Source organism: Polypterus senegalus, chromosome 7, assembly GCF_016835505.1.
Source record: "Polypterus senegalus isolate Bchr_013 chromosome 7, ASM1683550v1, whole genome shotgun sequence".
NCBI classification, from domain to species: Eukaryota; Metazoa; Chordata; class Cladistia; order Polypteriformes; family Polypteridae; genus Polypterus; species Polypterus senegalus.
In genome coordinates this window covers 90,603,161-90,627,344 of record NC_053160.1, presented here as the reverse complement: position 1 = coordinate 90,627,344, position 24,184 = coordinate 90,603,161, and the positions used below count along the sequence as shown (strand labels likewise).

General features: G+C 38.7%; 1 protein-coding gene across 1 annotated transcript in view; it reads right to left on the bottom strand.

Annotated features, from left to right (window-relative positions):
- LOC120532711 (casein kinase I) overlaps positions 1-21,568 on the bottom strand; it is a 209,957-nt gene extending 188,389 nt beyond the window's left edge. Inside the window, exon 1 of the mRNA XM_039759014.1 lies at positions 21,291-21,568. The gene's annotated coding sequence lies outside the window, so the exon portion shown is untranslated. The remainder of the gene's footprint in view (positions 1-21,290) is intronic.
- Between the last annotated feature and the right edge of the window lie 2,616 nt (positions 21,569-24,184).

The window sequence follows — 24,184 nt, the reverse complement described above, 5'->3', positions numbered from 1 at the left end:
CCAATTTGAGTCTGGAATCAGGAAGTGGTTTTGGAACAAGAAGGAACGTAACTTAGCTTACTGAAGACAGATAAGACGGAAACTGAGAAGGGGGAATGTTCCGTAAAGGGGAGGTAAGGCCTTAGCATATACATTTTAAAAGCATCACATTCATCCACAAGTTAGTGTTTCAAGGCCCCTTCTGTACTCCTTGTTCACCTATGATGATGTGGCCAAACACACTTCCAAATCCATTTTTAAATTTGCTGATGACACCTCCATCATCAGCATTATCAACACCTGTTGACTCAGTAGTATCAGGAAAACAATCTTATTCTTAATGCCAAGAAAATCAAGAAGGTAGTCATGTACTTCTGAAAACAGATAGCAGAAATACACTGACATCTATATCAGAGGGGGTGCTTTTGAAACAGTGAGCAGCTTTACATTTCTTAGAGTGACTATCACTAACATACTGAAGTGGGCACAACACAACACTTCAATAAGCTCAACATCTGTGGACAAGTCTCATTTCTCCATTTGTTCTTACTGACTCGTGCAGGTGCACAATAGAGTCCATCCTTACCGGCAGGTTCCATACCAAGAACTTGCAGAGGGTGGTAAATAACCAGCAGCTAGATACCTTCTGCTCAGGACATGCACAATGCTTACTGCCTGAGAAAGGCAAACAGACCACTGGCAGTCACACTAATAGATTCAGAGACTGTTCCTATCCAGAAGTCTTATGGTTGCTACAAAGTCAATCATAAGAATTTAAATACTATGACTTAACAAACACTACTGTATATGTACTGTACATATACACTACGGGGTTTCCCCCTGCTCGCTTTTCTCGCCAAATCCCCCGGCCTGCGATATACACCAGCCACTTCGCATCTCTGCCACTCGTTTTGTGAAGAGGGGGGCTGAACACACCCCAAGCAGTCGCTCCCTCAAAACCCCCTCTTAAAAGTTAATACAATGTGGGGAAAAAAATAGGTTTTTTTTTTACCTCCTCTTTGCTCGTTCAGCTGCTGTCTTGCTGCCGTCCCGCATGATCTGCATCTTACACGGCACATCGAAACTTTAAAAGCCTGTACAGCAGCTGTCCATACTCCCTGTCTTTTATTTCCGGCCCCAGGTTTGGTTAAATCTTTTGGCACAAAGTCTAGTCTCGAGGGACGCGAGTTCTTGATATTTTTTAGTTTATAATTTAAAAAACAGAATAAGAATCTGAATATCTAACAACATCACATTAAAGATCGATAAATTCTAAAAAGAATGATACCAAACATATATATGTAGGTTTTAAAATAAGCCTGATTCAAAGCGTGACAAAAATGTCACATAAAAACGTCACATAAAATCATTGCACAAAATCGCACTTTTAGGCTAAGGATTTTATATATATACTAGCAACTGGGAGCCCGATCGAATCGGGCTACAAATTCTACGTTTGTGAAATCCATACTTTCTCTGCAAAGAATTATTTGTTTTTTTAAGTCCTTGAAATGATTTTGTTATCATGGCACTGATTTGTGCTTAAAATAGACCTTTTCAGCCAATGTAATGAAGAGCTTCCTGTTTAAATGGGATTGCGAGATGTGAACTCAGCTCTTCGGTGCACCTCATTTGATTTTTTCCGGAAAACACATTTTCAAAACAAACTGTATTTTACAACTGTAATCAGAGTCAGAGTAATAATTATGTTGGCATAGTCATTTTAGATCTGAGATCGGCTAAAATTCAAACAATGACCATTGTTAATACTCAGCCGTCATTACTCAGCTTGCCAATAGATGTCAGAAGGACGGATGCCAAAATCGAAATGCCCAAAGATAGATTTCGACGTACCAAGCAAATGGAGATACGTTCTAAACAACTTATGGTTCCGGAGCTGTCACAGGGTTTAAGTCAGTCCTGGAAAATACGCCCCACCAAACCAACGTTCCAAAAACCAACCGAACTTACCCTTATCTGCTCGAACCAACACCGACTTACTATACTCGGCCGTCCAGTGGCGTCACTAAAGCATTCGAACATTCTTAGCCAATCATGCAATACTTATGTTCTATCTACAGAGGCAGAGTCCCATTTCATTGTCTTAACTTGTACTGAGTCGAGGTATTGACACGAACACCATACATACGGATAGTATCAAATTATATATAAGGAGATATATATATATATATATATATATATATATATATATATATATATATATATATATATATATATATATATATATATATATATATATACATACATACATACATACATACATACATACATACATACATACATACATATATATATATATATATATATATATACACACACAGTTTTATGAATTATATGATGCATGCTATTTAAATTTATCTATTTATTTTGCATTGTATTTTTGTCAACTATTCTGAGGAGACATGCAACTCAAAATTGCATTGCACTATAGGCGCTTTTCCACTGCATAGTACGGCACAGCACGGTTCAGTACAGCTCACCTTGGTTCGGCTCAGTTCGGCTCGGTTTGCGTTTCAACTGCAGTTTAGTACCGCTTTAGAGTGGGTGGGATTATTCACGTGTCGTTATAGTTGTGCCGCCTCTACTGCCGTGACACCGTGGAACTTTTACAACAACACGCAGACAACGACAACACTTTAGCTCGACGACGCGCAAGGGTAAGCATCTAAAAAAAGCACATCACTAGCTAACTTTTATCACTGTTGCAAAGCATAAAATGAACTTAACTGCCAGGGTAACATTAAAATGCTGATTCTGTATATTACAGATCTTCTACATTTTGCAAAAAAGTCGCCGCAACAGACCATCTGTTTGGACATTTAACCGTGCTTCAGAGTGGTGGGATGTGATTGTTCCCGGTTTTACAAACACTCAGTGGCTGGAGAACTTTCGAATGTCTGAAGAAACATTCATCCACTTATGCAACAAACTGCGTCCAGCGATGGAGAGACGGGACACAAACTTCCGCGTGTGTGTACCTTTAAAGAAAAGAATAGCCAGTGACGCAGTAATGGCTATTTTCTCCGGCCAATCAGTGACCAGCAGAGTTTACACGTCACGTTTTGGTAACGGAACCTCGGCTGAGGTGGTACTAAAAAAAGGACCAGGTACCAGGTACTGTTCCCAGTGGAAAACCCCCCAAAAGTGAGCTGAACTGAACCGTGTCGTGCCGTACTATGCAGTGGAAAAGCGCCATAAGTATAGTGTGATGGATGGCCGGGCCAATACCCCCAAGCCACCAGGTGGAGCCCTCCTTGCAGTATGGAGGTCCCCAGAAGACCAGCAGGGCATTATGGACAGTGTAGTTTTTATGCGCAGCCCTGCTGGATGCCATGGGGGCCACTAGGGGACGCTGCAGGGAGGAATAACGGCTATTTTCCCTATGCCCCGGAAGCACACGTGGACAAGAGGAATGACGTGCTTCCGGGGTGAAGAAAAGAACTTGTACCTGACCCGGAAGTGATTAAGAGTCACATGGACTGGGGATTAGGAACACTTCCGGGTCAGGAGATATAAAAGGACTGTGGGAGCTCCCAGACGGCGAGCTGAGCTGGGTGGAAGGGTGGCAACGTGTCTGGGAGTGGAGGATTGTTTATTATTGTTATTTGTGATTATTTAATGAGTATAGTGGAGGGGAGGGTGCTTTGTGCACTGTGGCATTTAAATAAAAGTCAACTTGTGGACTTTTACCTGGTGTCTGGAGTCGTGGACACGGGTTCAAGGGAGCGATAGCGCCCCCTATCTACCACAATAGTAACAATAAATTCAAACTTGTACTTGACATGAGTACCACAGGCAATACACCGAAAAGAAACAGAAAATGATCTTTCAAGATCTGAGAAGTTGACTTGGCAAAATGGTAAGAAGAAAGGCACAAAATGCAAATCCTAAACAGAAGAATCGGCCAAGAGGAGTTAAGGTATAGGAATAACCATGTAATTGAAGAAATGCAATAATTTTGGAAATAAATCTGAGAAAATAAAAGGCACCACCAATTATGTTTATTATGGCATACACTATTTATGTACCTACCAGACTATAAATGTAAGAGTTATAATCAAACAGCCTGGTGCTCTTTTTGCATTTAAGGCTTTCTGAAATCTTACAACAAATTACCTAACACATGATATTAGTGAATAATGTGAATATAATTAATAAACTTTAAACATCAGCTAAATGCAAATGGAGGCATATTGTATGTGGCCAAAAGCATCTGTTATCAAGAATTAACAAAGGTAATGGTGTTTATCATTGTCATTTATTTTAGCTACTAATTAAATTATGAAAAAGCAACTAAGACGTAAGAAAATACAGGAAAAACTGGAAGGTTTTGACTTTTTTTCTGATGAGCTGGCCTTGCTGGCACATACAGGAGCAGTTCCAAGAACTGATGAAAATGATAGGTTTGGGAACTAGTAAGGGAAAGACAAAGACTAAGAAAGTAAGTTTAGTTGTCAATAAGCAACCAGATTAGAAGAGAACATCAAAAAAGTCACAAGTTAAATACCTGCGAATAAAGAAATTATAACAGACAGAATAAGACAAAGTTTGCATATGGAATATTGCATAAAATCCATTTACTCACAGGTGCAACACAGACTAAGAACAAAATGTAACTGAAATGTTTTGTTACACAGGTATGAGGAAGGTGATAAACATATACAAGCCAAACCAGTGAAAATAAGCAAACAATATCTGTGAATAAAATCAAAATACAACAGAGCCAAAAACATAATGAAGAAATATAAATGATTATACTTACGGAATACTATTGTCTGAGTAGAAGTAATACTGCAAAGCATTATGTAAGTTTGACACAATAAGAAAAATGAGAGAACAAGGAAACAAGTAAAGGGGAAAATATCTGAAAAAGGGGTTTGCAAAGTTGACATGATATGTATGATGTGAGAACTGAATAGACAGGCAGACATTCGAAAGTATGTGCTCCACAAGCAACAGTCAGGCAGGAGGTGCATTAAAAGATAGGGAGTGATCAAATGAAATAATGAAAAAAATGACATTTTACAACATAATAAATCGCATTTCTTTAAATAGATTGTAAAATGTTTTCCATCCCATAATTGTGCAAGTGATGTAGGCAGGTTAATGTAAATTTTAATGCTTAAAAATTGTGATGTTTTTATTCTTTTGTGGCAATTGCAAAGGTAGGAAAGATAGGAAATTTTTATAGTAGTGTAAAAAATGTACTTTATGATTATTTAGTGTAAAGGATGTACTATGTATGAAAGGTTAAAGAGAATAAAATTGAAGACAAAAGTGGTACAGTGTGATGGTAGCTGGAATCAAAATCCAGTAGTATGAAACAGTTTACAGGCTTAAATGTGTTTCTCTGGTGGACAGGAGGATAGGGCTGTACTCTAACTTTTTCTCCTTTTTCCCTCTGCAGACCATCAGAAGAACCCACCTCATAACATCACTTCTGCCTCCAGTACCGCAGAACCTGCTGAAAATAGATGTAATTTCCAACTCCAGTTCCCCAGAACCTGCCTCCCTATGACATCATTTCCACTTCCAATCTCGCTTCTTCCTGTCACTCGACGACATCTTTGTCATTGTACCTTAGTTCTGTTTTGGGCTCAAGTCTGTAAAGACCTCTTATTGCTTTTTTGTGTTTTTCAAATACCAGTATTTCAAGTATACGGGGTGGCTATCCCAAAACCTTTTTTTCTGTCACCTTTTGTTAATTTTCAATTTTTCAATCATCAAACTCTCCCAGTCAAATCTCTCATTAATCAAGTATAATTGCAAATATCTAATTTGAGTTTATATATATATATATATATATATATTTTAAATGTGGAAAACCTTAGCTGTGTCTGCTATAAGCTTACTCTAATCATTCAGCTGAATAAAGGCTTTTTTTTCATCACTTCCTTTTTGTCTTCAGCTGCACGTTTCTCTTTTAGTACATGTGTGCACTCATTTTACCTACTGTATTTCCAAACCCGCATTTCTAAATAGCCGGCACAAAGTGTGGTTATGAAAATGTGTAAAGCACCCTGTCTCTTTTAAAAAAAAATGTCAGTGTACTGCTTCATTTTTCATTTCCAACCCTGAAATCCATCCCATTATCCCCATCTTTCTGTTATTTCACTCTACCTCATAGTATTTGGCTAAACATCCCCATTTCTCCATCCTTCCCTTTGTTTCTAAATGTCCTTAGAACTATCGTATATGCAGAATTATTACTTAAGCACTAGCTTTACGTAATTAGTTTGTTAAAGTCATCCAGGCAATAAGTCAACTCTTCACATACAATTTGTACATTGATGAGCAGAGGGATGGCTTTGTCAACATTTGGCAGCAAAAAATCAAGCATAAGAGCTAAATGGCAGCCCATTTCAAATATGCAATATTCTGTTGGCTATCTGATCAGATAATTTAGCCTGGGAGATCCTTCAACATTTTGTGGCAAAAAGGGAGTGTATTTCAAAACGCAGTAAGCATTTAGCGGTGAATTATAACAAAATGCATTACAATACACACTACATGCAGCAAATGTTTTAAATATTTAATTTAAAATTTGAAGTAGATGCTATCAAATGAGTTATTAATAATTCCCTTACACAAGTTCATACCTGTAATTTTACTCAAATCTCTCTATGAAAATAATTGCCTTCTGACCAGTAGCATTACAACTGACGGAAAGAGAGAGGAGATTTGATCTTTCCTGCCAGTATTTTTATCTGTTAAGCATATTATATCTCATTCATATAATTACAGATACTGTACATAACATGTACATATACAGGATGGAATGATGGTGCAGTGGTAGCACTGTTCCCATACAACAAGGAGACTTCAGTTTGTGTACCAGATTCTCCCTGAGGGAACCTTGCATATTCTCTCCAGTGTCCATATGGGTTTCCTCTGGGTGCTCCAGCTTTCCCCCTCAGTTGAAAGACATGCAGGTTACGTGAACTGGCTTTATTAAATTGTCCCTATGTGTATTCACTCTGCAATTAACTGTCCAGGGATTTTTACTGCCTTGTGATTGATTCTTGTTGGGACAGGTTCCACCTTCCCCACAATGTACAAGTATACTGTACATGTTTATAACCAAATTTTGCATAAAATTTGCATATTGCACCGAAGACACGTAATTTAAACTGAAACAAACTGAACCATAGGTATGCATGATTAAACACAGCTTTTGATAATGATATATGGCCTCATGAAGTTGGAAAAGGCATAATGATGGCATGAAAATGCAATATTAATTGATGACTGTGAGACCCCTGCTAGGGAATCGCTGAGGGTGTCACTCTTACTACCAGGGGCTGTGTTCCCAGAGGTGGCACAGCTGGAAAGCATACTTAGGATGGCAGGAATTACAAGCATCCCCTTATCTAAACAGCAAACTGCCAGTCTATTTGCATACCTGTGAAGGAGCTTATTGCTTCAATTACAATCACCGACACGTGCAGTAAAGCGCAAAAAAAAAAAAAAAAAAAAGAAAGTTGGCTGCAAAGTACATACTGTACTCTGCCCCAGCATTATGTATTCATCCATGTCAAAACTTCCTTGCTTTGTTTGTAAGTAAAAAATAGAAGTCACTTGATAAAAATTAATTTGGTTGAAAATAAAGTTTTTTGGATTTTACATGCTCTTTCACATCTGTGGAATTGCCAGGACCACTGTAACCAGAGACTTGGTAATACAGTGCATCCGGAAAGTATTCACAGCACATCACTCTTTCCATATTTTGTTAAGTTACAGCCTTATTCCAAAATGGATTAAATTCATTTTTTTCCTCAGAATTCTACACACAACACCCCATTAATGACAATGTGAAAAAAGTTTACTTGAGATTTTTGCAAATGTATTAAAAATAAAAAAATTGAGAAAGCACATGTACATAAGTATTCACAGCCTTTGCCATGAAGCTCAAAATTGAGCTCAGGTGCATCCTGTTTCTCCTGATCATCCTTGAGATGTTTCTGCAACTTAATTGGAGTCCACCTGTGGTAAATTCAGTTGATTGGACATGATTTGGAAAGGCACACACCTGTCTATATAAGGTCCCACAGTTGACAGTTCATGTCAGAGCACAAACCAAGCATGGAATCAAAGGAATTGTCTGTAGACCTCTGAGACAGGATTGTCTCGAGGCACAAATCTGGGGAAGGTTACAGAAAAATTTCTGCTGCTTTGAAGGTCCCAATAAGCACAGTGGCCTCCATCATCCGTAAGTGGAAGAAGTTCGAAAACACCAGGACTCTTCCTAGGGCTGGCCAGACATCTAAACTGAGCGATCGGGGGAGAAGGGCCTTAGTCAGGGAGGTGACCAAGAACCCGATGGTCACTCTGTCAGAGCTCCAGAGGTCCTCTGTGGAGAGAGGAGAACCTTCCAGAAGGACAACCATCTCTGCAGCAATTCACCAATCAGGCCTGTATTATAGAGTGGCCAGACGGAAGCCACTCCTTAGTAAAAGGCACATGGCAGCCCGCCTGCAGTTTGCCAAAAGACACCTGAAGGACTCTACGACCAGGAGAAACAAAATTCTCTGGTCTGATGACACAAAGATTGAACTCTTTGGTGTGAATGCCAGGCGTCACGTTTGGAGGAAACCAGGCACTGCTCATCACCAGGCCAATACCATCCCTACAGTGAAGCATGGTGGTGGCAGCATCATGCTGTGGGGATGTTTTTCAGTGGCAGGAACAGGGAGACTAGTCAGGATAAAGGGAAAGATGACTGCAGCAATGTACAGAGACATCCTGAATGAAAAACTGCTCCAGAGCACTTTTGACCTCAGACTGAGGCAACGGTTCATCTTTCAGCAGGACAACGACCCTAAGCACACAACCAAGAGATCAAAGGAGTGGCTTCAGGACAACTCTGTGAATGTCCTTGAGTGGCCCAGCCAAAGCCCAGACTTGAATCCGATTGAACATCTCTGGAGAGATCTTAAATTTGGCTGTGCACCGACGCTTCCCATACAACCTGATGGAGCTTGAGAGGTGCTGCAAAGAGGAATGGGCGAAACTGGCCAAGGATAGGTGTGCCAAGCTTGTGGCATCATATTCAAAAAGACTTGAGGCTGTAATTGCTGCCAAAGGTGCATTAACAAAGTATTGAGCAAAGGTTGTGAATACTTATGTACATGCGATTTCACAGTTTTTTTATTTTTAGTAAATTTGTAAAAACCTCAAGTAAACTTTTTTCACGTTGTCATTATCGGGTGTTGTGTGTAAAATTCTAAGGAAAAAAATGAATTTAATCCATTTTGGAATAAGGCTGTAACATAACAAAATGTGGAAAAAGTGATGCGCTGTGAATACTTTCCAGATGCACTGTATATATATATATACACATACACAGATGCATATACAAAGACAGTGCAAGATAGACCTAATAGCCACATTAACTGGCTTTGAAAATGGAAGGATAAAATTAATTCTTCTTAGCTTTAGCTACTGCAGGATCACAGACTATAAAACAACGCACCAAATTTCTTACTCGTTCTGTAAACTTGCAGCTTTGTTAAAAGTTGAGAGTAAACCTAGTCAGTAAGAACTCTTCTGTCTCTTATAATATCATTACAGCCAAATAGAGCACTTATCTGTTAATTAATGCATACTATACATGCCTGCATTTGTCCATGCCAGACACTGCCAGTACAAACAGTTATTTCTGTCATCATTACAAATAAACTGCACAGCTTGACACTCTGGGCTACACATCCAAGGTATTCTATACCTCTAATCAACCTTGAAGCAAAACCTTTCCAACTACAAAATTTTCATTTTATGCAAAATTCTTGGGACACAATTCCTGCTACAAGTTTTATAAAATATTTAAAATGGGACTGTCCGCCTTGTGTAATCTGATGTAATAACTGGCAAGATTTCCCCTTCTCGTCTCTATAGCACCTGTGTTGACAAATTATTCTCAAAGATACAGTTTGGCCTCTTTATTAAAAAAAAAAAAAAACACTATTATGAAACATTTTATATAACGCAAAATCTTTTCTGCCCAACAAAAATGTGTGACCTCTTACACATATTTTGTTGCAAGCTATGCTGTGTGAAATATTTTTTTAGTTTAAGATTATTTCAAGCAAAGAGTGTATTTTATTCACTGTCAGCTTCCAAATAAACATGATAGTTTGTTTCATAAACTTGACTAAGTGGATAACAATAATGGTTGGCAAGCTGGTGTTACATATATCTATCACACATGGTCTTGCCATTATGATAGAAACCACTTTTATGAATAAATTATGCCATAAAATGTCTAATATGCTGATCCTCATCACTTCTGCTTTATATTCAGCAATGAATTGTTTGAGTGCATGTAGAAGGTCACAGTTAGAAGAGAAAAGAGAACAACTTAATCTGCATAAAGTAACAATGCTACACTTAGCCGCCCCAACTGGGCACCATCACACCCTCGGCTACACCTTGATATCCTGTCCTTGAAAACCATAAACAGGAACAATGACAATGCAAAACCTTGTATTCGAAAGTGGCTCTCGCTGCATTCATATAGGGAACGAAAAGTATTCAAGAACGGCCCGGTTATCCCATATTCCTGCAACATCTCCCACAACACATGTTAATGGAGACCCACCAGGAACTGCAACCTGGGTGGAAGAGCTAGTCTACTGTTCCACGGCCTGGACAGAATCCACATTGTTTCTCCTTTATTTTCAGCTCAACCATTGGACAGGGTCTCCTCTCCAGCTTCCAGGCATAAACTTTATCTGGGAGGCTTAGGAGTATGACCTTTCTGTAGCTGAAACATACCCTCTGGACACCTTTCTTAAATATGGGGACCGCCACAACAGTTTGCCAGTCCAAGGGTATTTTATCTGCCTTCCATGAAACACTGAATAATTGCGTTAACCACACTATCTCAACAATGCCTAGTGCTTTCAGTAGGATCTTATTTACCTCAGCAGCTTTATCACCATGTCCTCGGACCACCATAGTGTCTTCAGCAACAATGATTGGAAACGACAGGATGTGTCCACTGCTGACTCCTGATAGAAGGGCATGTCTGTTGGGCTGAGGAGTTCCTCAAAGCATTCCTTCTACTGCTCAACAACTTCCCTAGAAGACGTTGAACCTCTCTGCTCCTACTCCATTAAAAATAATATGCTGATATTTTCATTTTTTCTGGTGTTTACGATATCACGGTATTTCCAAAACTTATTCAAAGGTCAAGGAATAATAAAACTAAAGGTTAAAACATCCCAACTTTCCACATTCATTTATGGTTTTGTAATAGTGAAAATTTTAAGTGAGAGATATGACTCCAGCTTTTATAAATAAACAGCTGTGCTAACCATCACTAATTTCATAAATCTAAGTCATTTGAGGCTCTTACATTTCATTTAGCCACAGGATCTTTGATGACAGCATCCAGTTATTTACAGTCGATGGCATTCAAACATTTAAGACAGAGCAACACCAGCTTTGTGATACTCTGGGTTGGCATGCACATTGCGCTCAATGACGCAGTATGTGTCTACTGTTCATGGCATGGATTGGGAAGTATATTCATCGTCCATGAACATGGAAATCACAGCAAGTTTGAGAACATTAATCCTGTGCTTGCATGTTTTTATTTCCTCTGGCTTTCTCACACATCCTAAATTCAATACTATTAAATGTACTGTAATTACGCCTTAGGACAGTGGCACACTACAGTACAGGATTTTGAATTGGAGCATATCAAACTCTCCATGCGAACTTGTCACCTTGAGGACTTCAAAATACACAACTAGGAATCTCAGGGGGCGTGGAGATACAAAAATGTGATCATGACTTCTCATCACAGCTTCAAATGTCCTAAGTTGTATGAGCTCTCCACATTTTGACTGCCAATTATTGTCCTGATTGACAGTACCGATGGCCTAAAAAATGCTTTCCAGTTATGGGGTTGTCAGTTGCTGTCTTTGCCAATCTTTTTCCACTCTTTTGTCATATGACAAACACTAGACATTGGAAAGACATGTCTGTGTTCTATTTGTGTTGTCTAAAACACCCATTTTCATTCTTTCTTTAAGGCGGAAATGTATCTCTTGTACTTCTGGGTGAGTGATCATTAGTTGTCAACTTTTGTGGACGCAGAAGCCTTAAGTTAAAATCAAATCTGTTTGTGTCAAGGCTAATTGCTATATTGCTATTACAGAGTCACTGGAGATGACACACTATTTGACTGGCAGTCACGGGCACAAGGAGCAACTTGCCAAGACTTGCTAAGATAATGGAAATAAGAGCAAAAACTGATAATCTCTGGAAAGGCTATATAGTGTGACACCAGTCTTTTTATGTTATGTTGGACTTCAAATAATATTGACAGCCAAAACTCATTCACATCTGTACCAGATGTGTAACTTTGAAAAGCACTACAGTAATCCTTCGCTATATCGCGCTTCGACTTTCGCAGCTTCACTCTATCGCGGATTTTAAATGTAAGCACATCTAAATATATATCACGGATTTTTGCTGGTTCGCTTTCTGCGGACAATGGGTCTTTTAATTTAGGTTACATGCTTCCTCAGTTTGATTGCCCAGTTGATTTCATACAAGGGACGCTATTGGCGGATGGCTTAGAAGCTACCCAATCAGAGCATGTATTACATATTAACTAAAACTCCTCAATGCTATAAGATATGCTTCCCGCGTGGCGCTTGTTTTGTTTGCTTCTCTCTGTCTCTCTCACTCTCTCTGCCTGACGGAGGGGTGTGAGCAGAGGGGGCTGTTTACACAGTGGCTGTTTGCCTAGAAGATAGGATGCTCCTCTACAAAATGCCGCTTTATCGCGGTGCTTCTGTATACTTAAAAGCACGTATTGATTTTTTGATTGTTTGCTTTTCTTAGCGAGCTCTCTCTGACATTATCTGCTCTTCACGGTGCTCCTTTGAAGATAAGATATGTTTGCATTCTTTTAATTGTGAGAAAGAACTGCCATCTCTGTCTTGTAATGAAGCACAGTTTAAACGTTTGACTAAAGGGTGTTATTTCATGTCTAGAGGGCTCTAATAATGTTAACAGTGTGGGAGAGTTTATAAGGGCTTAAAATATATAAAAATAACCATAAAACATATGGTTTCTACTTCGCGGATTTTCACCTATCGCGGGGGGGTCTGGAACGCAACCCCCGCGATCGAGGAGGGATTACTGTATATTTTTCTACTGATCCACATTGCAGAACTTGGCATTCGCAAGACCAATACAAATTCTATACCAGTCACAAAAGCTTAAACTATATCAATATTACATTTTAGTTTAAATTAAAACACCATATTCTCATAAAGTAAACCAAGAATAAAAATATTTTGGGTAGACATGAAGTTAAAAATTACTACTTTCTTGGAATAGATATTCAACAACAACAGCAAAAAACGTCAAACCACAAAGGACTGGCCTTATGACAGGGAGGACAAAGACATGTAAAACAAAAAAACTTGAAAGCATTAGAGCACCAACTTTATACTTCCAGGTATTCAAGTAACAAACGTTTCACAGTGTTAAATAAATAATCAAAAATCAATATACCTAGCAAGATATATGAAGATCCATTTGACTAAAGATTGACTTAACTTCACTGAAGAAAAACAAGTGACCTAATCACACCCTTCCTTCCTTAAACTATTCAAACAAAGCACTGCAGAATAAAACACAAAGTTTGCACATGGCCACTCATCACTTGTCCTGTCTCCACAACACCACTAAACAAAACAAAGAAAGTAACGGGGAAGAGTTTAAATTACCCATGTAGACATCAGCAGCTAGGCAACCTTCAGATAACAAGGACCGGCCAAAGCAACACAACAGTTGTGATGCTGAACGTGGCCTTATAAAGATGCTCCTGCTATTCATTTAGAGTAAGCACAGATTTATAATAAGACACATAGTTTTATTTCAAAGCCAAGTTACTCTCAAGCTTGCTTACGTTAAAAAGCGATTCCAAGTTGATTTATAAGTGTAACTGCATCCTGCCAGCTTGACACCTCTGGCACACAGGAAGATACAGACTGATGGAGAGAAAGCTGCTTGGAAAAGGATGAAGGGTGCTTGAATTGCCTCTGTGTCATCTATGAGAAGAAATGCCCTAGCTTTGGAGGGAATCTCCTTTGGACAAATTAAAGAATGATCCACCAAACTGTCACGGGCACCTCTCATCTGGAAACATTCCTACCACTGCACCAAAATAAGAAATATAACAAAGTTATGAACAGAAGCAGTACAGGGGTATTTTAAAATAAAGGTTCTGGAGTGGTTTAAGTTACAGGATTGGTGTTGTCTGTGTGCCTTGGGGGGTGCATATTGAGCAGTTAAATGATTAAGAAATTGGTTTAGACTACATGTTCATACAATGCTAAGTTCCTGAATTTTCAAAGTGTTTCATTCAGAGTGACACAGTGGTTAGTATAATAATTGGTTTGGAATAACTACAGTAAAGCATTGCAATATTGTTGAATATTGGAAAGTGAGTTTTGAGAACTGAACTGTGGTCAAAGTGTTGTGCTTCTGTGTGGAAGTTTAATAATTTATTATCATGTTGTGGGGGTAACATCTTGATGTTGGGATCCTGATAAAACTCACTACTAGAGGTTACCACTACCACCTTATGAATCCACAATATTGTGTTTGAATTCTACACGTGTGCAGCTTTCATGTTCTCAATATGTCTTCATATACAGCATGTCCTATGGTTTTCCTCACACATTCCGAAGAAGTGATGATTCTAAATTACCCCTGTGGGGGTGTGTGAGTTGGCACTGGTATGGACTGGAATGATCCCTGCCTTGCGCCCAGAGCTGCCAGAATAGGCTCAGGATTCCCACAAACCTGAATTAAATTAAGCAGGTTTCAGAATGCAACATTATGCTATAGAATATAAAGGAATTATTTATCCATCCATTTCTGAATATGTTCATTTTATTACCTGACTATAAAAAGTAGTAGTAATAGTAGTAATGGTAGTAGTGTCACCAGAGTCTATCATGGCAATTATGGATATTAGTCACTTCCTTTTCAAACTGCTTTTCCTAACAAGGCTGGCAGTGGCAAAACTCCAATTTGGATGGACCTGAGCACACTATCCAGTTGGACAAAAATGGGTACAGGACACAAAAACAAGGTTATTCCACATATCCATTTTCTATGGCCCTTTTCTCTGTTACAATTCCAACAAAATAAAGACATATGAATTACACCCCGATTAATATTATAGATCTATGGTATATGGTAAAGACCTAGTTGCAGCAAAAAACTGTCTCTCTCTTGTAAACGTGAAGGATTGACATTTTTTTGGTTTAATGTCAGATTTAATGTCAACTTAGTTCAAATGTGAACACTTAAAAATATTGACTCGGTCATATGGGTAGAGCAATTTGGTCCTCTTTTTAAACTGATCTAGAAGCCCAAAAGCAATCCCAAAGAGATGTTTATGATGGAACAAGATAAAACCAAAGTGTGCCCTACAGTCTACTGATGGTCAAAGTGAAAACAAAATCAAACACGTTTATAATTTATTGCTGCAGACATACCCTTAGATTTCAGATTGTTGTTGACATTCTTCACATACTGCCTCATCTTAAACAAAGCCATAAATATCTCCAAAAATCCACTTCAACCAATTAATTTCAGGTTACTTATTTTCATATGAATTATGTTTAATCCTCATCCTCATTCTACTGAATGGCTAAATTATTGTATTTTTTAGAAATCAAATACATTCCTAGTCCTAGTTTCTTGCTAGTTTTTGGCTTCAACATTGCGCTTAATTTTTTAGAATATGCTATTTGGAAAATGCCTCCAAACAGAATGCAGTTTTCTTTTCTTAGGTGTTCACATAATCTAGCCATGGGGAAATCAGCCTGACAGCATTGGCTACAAGGAAGGATCTAAACCTAGATATGGTGCCAGTTTATTGCAGGGAGCATATCAATTATCACACAGTGAAATTTTAGAATTGCCAATGAGACTAACATGCCTATGGTAAGGGTCATTACAAAAGTCACCCAGAAGAAAAAAAGGATACTGATTAAAGTGTAAAAGTGCAAGGTAGAAATGAAGTCAAACATCAGGAAACCTTAGAATCAAACAAAATCAAAATTTAAAGACCAGAAGCAAGTGCAATACCTCTTTCTACTCTTATTGGTGACTGTTTTTTGGTGAAAATAAGAACACTTTGAGTTAAGCGTCACCCTCTTTCCTATTAAAACAGGATCTGACATCATGAAGCATGATAGTATCAAACAATCAGCCACAGTCACAGCAAACTAGACAACAGCGCCTGTGAGTGACTACACAAAATGGCTTTGCCTGTGACCAAAACACAAACCTAAAATTGAGAAGCACTACCATCACACTCACAACAATAAAAGTAATGAAGAAAATGACACCTATCTTTGGGGATGTGTGAGTAAAATAAAATTACTCTTGGGGGCAAAACGATTCATGATAACCTACAAACTCCACTAGCCAATAACCTGGAATGAGGTCATGGATCTACAAGGCAGCAGCACCAAACACTGAGCGCCCTCATTCTTGTTACAGTCTCTTAAATTATCTTGTCATGTAATCAACAATTCCCACATAAATGCCGGATAACTTTCCCAGTTTTGGAACATGGCAAATCAAGAGGGAAGAAGTACCATCCATTTATTGTATAAATGAAGCAAACAAATAAAAAGTCTAAAATTAAAACTCTCCTTTAGACTAGTGTACTTCAATCCTTCCATTTTCTGAGCCTGTTTATTCCATAATGTTCAGAAACTTACCTGGGTGGCATCAGGAACCAAGCAAGAACCACCCCTGAGAAAGACAACAGTCTATCATTGAGTCCATCCACACATACTCACACTGAGCCAATACGGATTTCCCAATGAACTTTAACAGGTTCATCTTTGGAATGATGAAGCCATCCTTTCATTTTCTTTACCAGCCTTATTCAGCAGAGATGTGACCGGATAGAGCAGCAAGGGATGCAAGGCAGGAACCACCCCCAGATGGGACAACAGTTGATCACAAGTCACACTTGCAACTATTCATTCAGAGTCACAAGTTAAATGAATGTGGACATTAATGGTGGGAAGAATGGCAAAAACTACATGCACACACTGGGATATATTATTACATCACTGTTACTATACTGCGTATACAATTCTACATATGGCAGACACTTATATATAGTTTGCAAATTGTTTTTTTTTTTTTACAATTCTGAACTTTGTTTTTATGTTCTGTGTTGCTGCAGGAATAAGTGAATTTCCCTTCATGGATAAATAAAGTACAATATACATTTTTGAAATGTGCACACTCCATACACAATACTAGTACAGGATTAGAGCCCATGATTCTACTAACCACTACACCACTGGGGGAAAGCCAGGGTAACAGTAGACAAAACACCTTTCCCTCCAAAAAAAATTTTAGAGGAGATTCAGAAATAGAGAACATGTGAGACTTAACAAAAATGTTGTCTTCCCACATGAATTACTGTATCTTGCAAAGTGAAAATCATGATGTTAGAGGAGTGTTTTTGCCATGGACATAAATGAAAAATTTTAATGATTTATGAACATCCTCATCAAGTTACATATTTCATCAATATTGTATTACATTCATGTTTGAGAGTGGTGATATGCTGCATGTTAGTCAAGCTCTCTGGTAAGAATTTTATTGTATAGCCTTTTGGCCACAAAGAGATGTTTTGAGAAAATTATAATGACTGAGTTACCTGGATGGGAAGGGGGAAAGCAATTACAAATGACATCTCTTTATTATAAAAGAAAATGTTGTGACAAGAAGAGACAACACTATTTCCAAGAGATTTTTTCAAGTCCTGCGAGACAAGACTATTGCCAAGAGATTTTTTCAAGTCCTGCCCTTCTCACAACCATTTTCAAACACACCCACGGGCCACACAACACTCTTTCGTGTGAATGCTTTTGTCAGACACAGTTCCTGCGCTCTCGGCTCTTATAAATTTTTACGTTTTCCTCACTTTAAGTTCCTAATAAAAGAAGACTTATTAAGTCCAAATCTGATTGAAGAATTTCATCCAGAAGGGTTATCAACAGAAGAAATGATTACATGGGCAATCCTAGCACCAAGAAATGATGAAGTCAAACAAATTAACACAAACATTGTTGATTGGTAACACTGCAAATTGAATAAATGCGTATCAATAGACTATGCTGAAACAGTTGGTGGTGACTGTGTAAAAGATGAAAACATCATCTTACAATATCCCGTAGAATATCTACAACCATTAACACTGCCCGAATTACTGTTGAAAGAAGGATGTATCGTATATGATAATTAACAAATCACAGAGAGAAAGAAACGATATTCACTCATGGGCAGTTATACATTATGTTGTCACGATGTAAGTCCAAACATGGAATCAAAATTCAATGCGATATCCACGAAAAGATAATTAAAAAAAATTGCTTTTACTTAAGTTTTACAGTAAAAGTGTAAGTTTAAAAAGTATTTGCAGGGCCCCCTAGTATCAGAATATTAGAAACATTTGGATAAGAACAAGCCATTCAGCCCAGCAAAGCTCAGCAATCTTGTCAACCTAATTTCTCCAAAATGACATCAAGTTCACTTGAATATTACAAAACCTATACCCTCAAACTTGTTGCATTTCGTGCAGAACTACTGCTAGTACAGGAAAGCTGCTTTATATAAAATATTCTTGCGTTTTTTCTTGTTTGGTACCAGGAACTCAGTAAATAACTCCACAGAAAATAACTGATCCGCTCTCAGCAGTTTGGAGACGTGACAAAAATAGTGAAGGAAATGTTTATTTAGAGAAAAAATTAAATGCAGGAATCAAACATGATGGGTAAATGTAACCTTGCTAACCATCACAACACGATCAGAAGCTGTGTGGTAATATATCTCATTTGACAGATCACAGTGCAGTATTTTCATAGCACTTATGAGATTTGAATCACCACAGTTTTGGTTACAACCACTGACTCTGACCCTTAGTCACAAGAAGGACAAAAGGTACTTTATGTCAAAAACCTGATTTATGCAACTTCAAATACCACAGAAAAACAGTGATGGGCTGGAAGCAAAGCTGGTATAATGGTGAGAGATTATGCTTCCAATCTTATACTGCAATAATCCAGCAGCCTATATCAGCCATGGTGAAAATAGTTATGGAAATGCTGGCATAAAGAAATGGGTAATCTGATGGCCAGGTTGAAAAGCAAGCATGCTAACAATAACACTACCATTACAACCAGTGTGGTTCTATTTTTCAATCAATAGATCATGTTGGAGTATTTCTTATCACTTATTCCATCCCCACTGAATGTTGTATGTTGAAACCTGACTTTTGATGAGAGGTGCCTTGTGAAAACAATTCAGGTCTGTGGCAGCTAAGTAAATCAAAAAAGAGATTATGCTTTATATAGCATAATAGATAGATATAGATATAGAGTCACCTATTCTGGAGTATCACTGAGCATGAGAAATGCCATATAATACATTTAGTAATATTAAACGTTTTCATAGAAGTGTGAATGACTATCCTAATGAGAATGGCAGCTCTTAGCCAGAATTCTGTCTTACAGTGCGACTCTAAACCAACTCTTTTCCAAACTGGGTGAAAGACACCCCAGGATTAATTAAAGAGTCAAGTATACATTTATAGGTTTCCCTCCTAGAACAGCCTTTAACTAAGGGGCCATGTGACTGACCAGAGGCACGTGGCAGTGACTGCAGTGGTACAGTTACTATACCAGACCATAATGAAAACATGCAGTGGCAACTCTTTGCCACTCTTTACTGTTCAAGAAGTGTCCTCATCCAAGAGCATGATGTGTAATGAAATAACCACAATGGGTTTCCCCCTACAGAATGGCTTGACTCCATGGTCTGTGACAGGATGAGGAATCCAGCAATTTGAAACAGATTACTGTATAGATCAACTTGGTGACTGAAAGAAATGTGCAGACTGCATATGGGTATCTAGTGTGCTCCAAGGGTAACTTTCGTTGGAGATGCACAAGGCTAGAAAACTGTCCAGAACCAGAAAACAATAAATGGATAATTCTTCCAAGCTTGTGCCAAGGACTATATGAATGGGGAGTGAATCAAGCTTGCAGATCACACTTCATGGACAAGATGACATAAATAGGGACATGAATTTCAACCTTACATTGTGCTTTTATTAGTATCATTTCAGACAGTGTAAAGCCAGGGTAGAGAAACGTAAGGCTAATTTCTCTTTTGCTTCAGTCATATTCACTGTAGACAATAACAAGTGATTAATAATGTAAAAAAATGTGCAGTTATGCATGCAATTTTTAAATGTGTCAGACAGTCATTCTAGTGAAAACCAGAAGCAGTCTATACTCAGCCATGTTTCAAAGGAAATCAAAAAATAACAGGTGAAATGTGGAAGCAGATCATAATAATTGATTAAAAAAAAAGTTTCACACTTTAGATATTAGCCTGTCTGAGGGCCACCTTCCTCTTTTAAAACCAGAGCTGATCCTCTGACAGTGTCAGAGGGATTTATCGTGTACTTAGCCGGGTCACTCACTTTCACAGACATTGACTTTCCTGCTCATCCAGTTGTGACAATGCACATTTTCTCAATCAGACAACGTTAAAATAAATACGATGCCCAATTGCTGGTCTACTTTAATTTGTGCCGTCCTTGGCAGGTTACGCATCCCCACCTAGCAATACGCTAACCAGCTTTCGTTCAGTTGTTTTCAGCACGCTTAAAAAAAAATCTACGTGAGGAAACGAAATAAAACAAATAGAACACCTCCAGCCACGCCGATTGCAGTTTCCAAATAAAAAGAGACTGTCACGAAGCCAGCGATCCACAAGCAAGCATATACAATGAAAAAGCGAGCCGTCGGGAAGCACTGGAAACCGGGCCGAAACTGAGACGGCTGCAGGGCTGCCCTGCCTTCCTGTATCTCCGCCACCGGAGACAATAATAAGGTGGCCGCGGACACAACTGCGGAGAAACACCGTGCGGCTTACGTCGTCATTTCTCACGTTGTGTGCTTTGCGCAGAGGCAATAAAACAGACGAGGATGGGTTTAGGGTAAAAGGCAAACCGGTGTTATAACCTCCTAATAAACGATGACACAAAGTGAAGCTGTAAGCTATGGGAGACGCGTGTGAACGTTACACATTATGAGACATTAATTTTGAACTGGCGGTATTATGCGCCGAGATTCGGTTTCAGTTTTCCACACTCCAACTGACTGTTAAAACCAAACTGTAAATAGGCGGCTGTATTTTAATTTTCCAAGTCGTACCGTTTATTTCCAGGGCTGTGTGTTCCTCCTTAAAGGAAACTTCTCCATTCCTTCTAGGCAACAAATCCAATGCGTTTTCTTGCACCTCTTTCGTCTGTGAGATTAAACTGTGAGCACAACCGGAGATACTCGTGTTTCGCTGCCCTCCAGCAGTAGCAGATAGCAGCAGGGCACTCCGATCTCCAGGAAGTGGCGTGATGTCAGCAGCTACAGCACATCTCGCCACTTCGTCCTGCCTCCACATGCAGGAAGCCGGGGCTGTGACTGTGCCGCTTGCTCAGCTGGGGGATGTCCTCTGACGCTAAGTGCTGGCATCCTTCTAGTAAGGAGACGGGGCCGCCTAGTTTCGCGGACGCCTGTCATTGCTCACGCATCACGCACGAGTTATCAACAAAGAAATGAAGCTGCTGCATGCTTCTTCTGTTTTTAACACCACGTGAATTATGACTGTGGCTTTTTTGTATGTGGTTGGTATTATTATTATTTTACAGTTATGGATCTGACCTGGGAAAAACATGTCCCATCCAGCTCTTGTTCCCGCTTTGAACCACTCTATAAACCAGGATTGATGGCAGCGGGAATAACGCAGCCCGAAATGGGGCGCGGTCTGACACTAAATGGGCGGGGTCATGTAAACTTTGTGTTTAAGGGCGTTGCTAAGTGAAAACATTCGTGCGTCTTTTTGGCGCTGGATGGGCTGTGTAGCAAAGGAGCTCTAGAGACAACCGCAAGCATAGGGTTTTTGTTATTATCAAGCCCATCTCATATAAAGGTCAGGATCATTAAGTATATATTTTTAGCTTAGTCACATATTTTGACCAATGCACACCACACTTATAAATAAGATTTGTGCTTTCCTTTGTTCAACAGTGTATAGGTTTATTTAGAACTAGCAAAATACCCGGGCTTCGCAGCGGAGAAGTAGTGTGTTAAAGAAGTAATGAAAAAGAAAAGGAAACATTCTGAAAATAACGTAACATGATTGTCAATGTAATTGTTTGTCACTGTTATGAGTGTTGCTGTCATATATATATATATATATATATATATATACACACAAATACATACATACATACACACACACACATTATATATATATATATATATATATATATATATATACTAGCAAAATACCAGCACTTCGCAGCGTATATATATATACACACACATAAATATTTATTTATACATAATTATTATACATACATAATTATTTATACATAAATAAAAATATATACAGTATATATACATATACATCCACATATATATACATATATATACACATATATATATATATATATATATATATATATATATATATATATATATATATATGTGCACAAAACCACGCTTTTATCAAGGCTTCCGTCGGGTAGTCTTTTGAAATGAAATTTTCCACCAATCAGTCCTAGCAACACGCTTTCTTCCGACTGTTACATTTTTGTACCTCTGATGTGTGCATCAATGTAATCGGTGTACCAGGAAATCATGCATTGACAGAAGTTTCCCTTTGCTTGGAATGTAAAGTGTGATTAAATGCGTTATTTTTTAACGCGTTATAGAGCACATGCATTGAAGCTTCTCAGCTGTGCTTGTGCCAAGAAAAGGAAACATTTTAAAAATAACGTAACGTAACGTAAAAGGTTGTCAATGTAACCTTTTGTAAGTAGTGCCTGGAGGATTCAGAGTGTGGAGAAACTCTAGAGACAGTGTGTGTATTAACTTGTGGATTTTTCTGTGAGTATTTGGTGGCAGCGTCACAAAGTTGCTTCCGCAAGACCGCGTTAGCTGCAGGGCTCAGCTCAGAGCGAAATGAGGTGAATGGGAAGGAAGATGATGACGTCATCCCCCCACAAACACAGTCTCTCGGAATTTGCATAAGCACAGCCCTTCACCAGCAATTTTAACTTAGTTACAAAGTGATCAAAACTCTTGTTTATACCCTGAGTCCTATCATTAAACTTATATCCCACATTAGATGTGGGCATGACAAGCGGCAGCCTGTCTATGAACTTAATTTAAACTTTAGGTTTACACCGTGCTTTGTTTTCAAAGTAGCTGCACTCATGAATATGCTTGTATGTGTTTGACCGATGTTGACTTAATAATTTTTGTCCTGAAGCCAGTCATTTCATCAGGTTTGGGCTGCCCACACCTTTTGTTGGTACTCGAACTGCTACTGCTAGTGCTAACAGCATACACAGTTTCTGTGTTCGATGTAACATGTTTTGCATTTAGATGGTACCGTAAGGTTGAAGTGCTTGGGTGGTATGCAAACTCCTTTTTGTACAGTTTGCACAAAACCACGCTTTTATCAAGACTTCCGTCGGGTAGTCTTTTGAAACGAAATTTTCCTCCAATCAGTCCTAGCAACGCGCTTTCTTCCGTCTCTTACATTTTTGTAGCTCTGATGTGTGCATCAATGTAATCGGTGTACCAGGAAATCATGCATTGACAGAAGTTCCCCTTTGCTTGCAATGCAAAGTGTGATTAAATGCGTTATTTTTTATGAGGTGAATGGGAGGGGAGATGATGACGTGACTCCACCACCCGCCTTAACTGTCAATCCCCCCACAAACACAGTCTCTCGGAATTTGCATAAGCACAGCCCTTCACCAGCAATTTTAACTTAGTTACAAAGTGATCAAAACTGTCGTTTATATCCTGCGTCCTCTCATTAAACTTGTAACCCGCATTAGCCGTGGGCATGACAAACGCCAGCGGCAGCCTGTCTATGAACTTAATTTAAACTTTAGGTTTACACCGTGCTTTGTTTCCGAAGTAGCTGCACTCATGAATATGCTTGTATGTGTCACTTGCTTGCTTCTTATTGTTTCGCTGCCTTCTCAATTGTATAATACATGTTTTCTTCAGCGCTTTTTGGAGCTCTTCCTTTT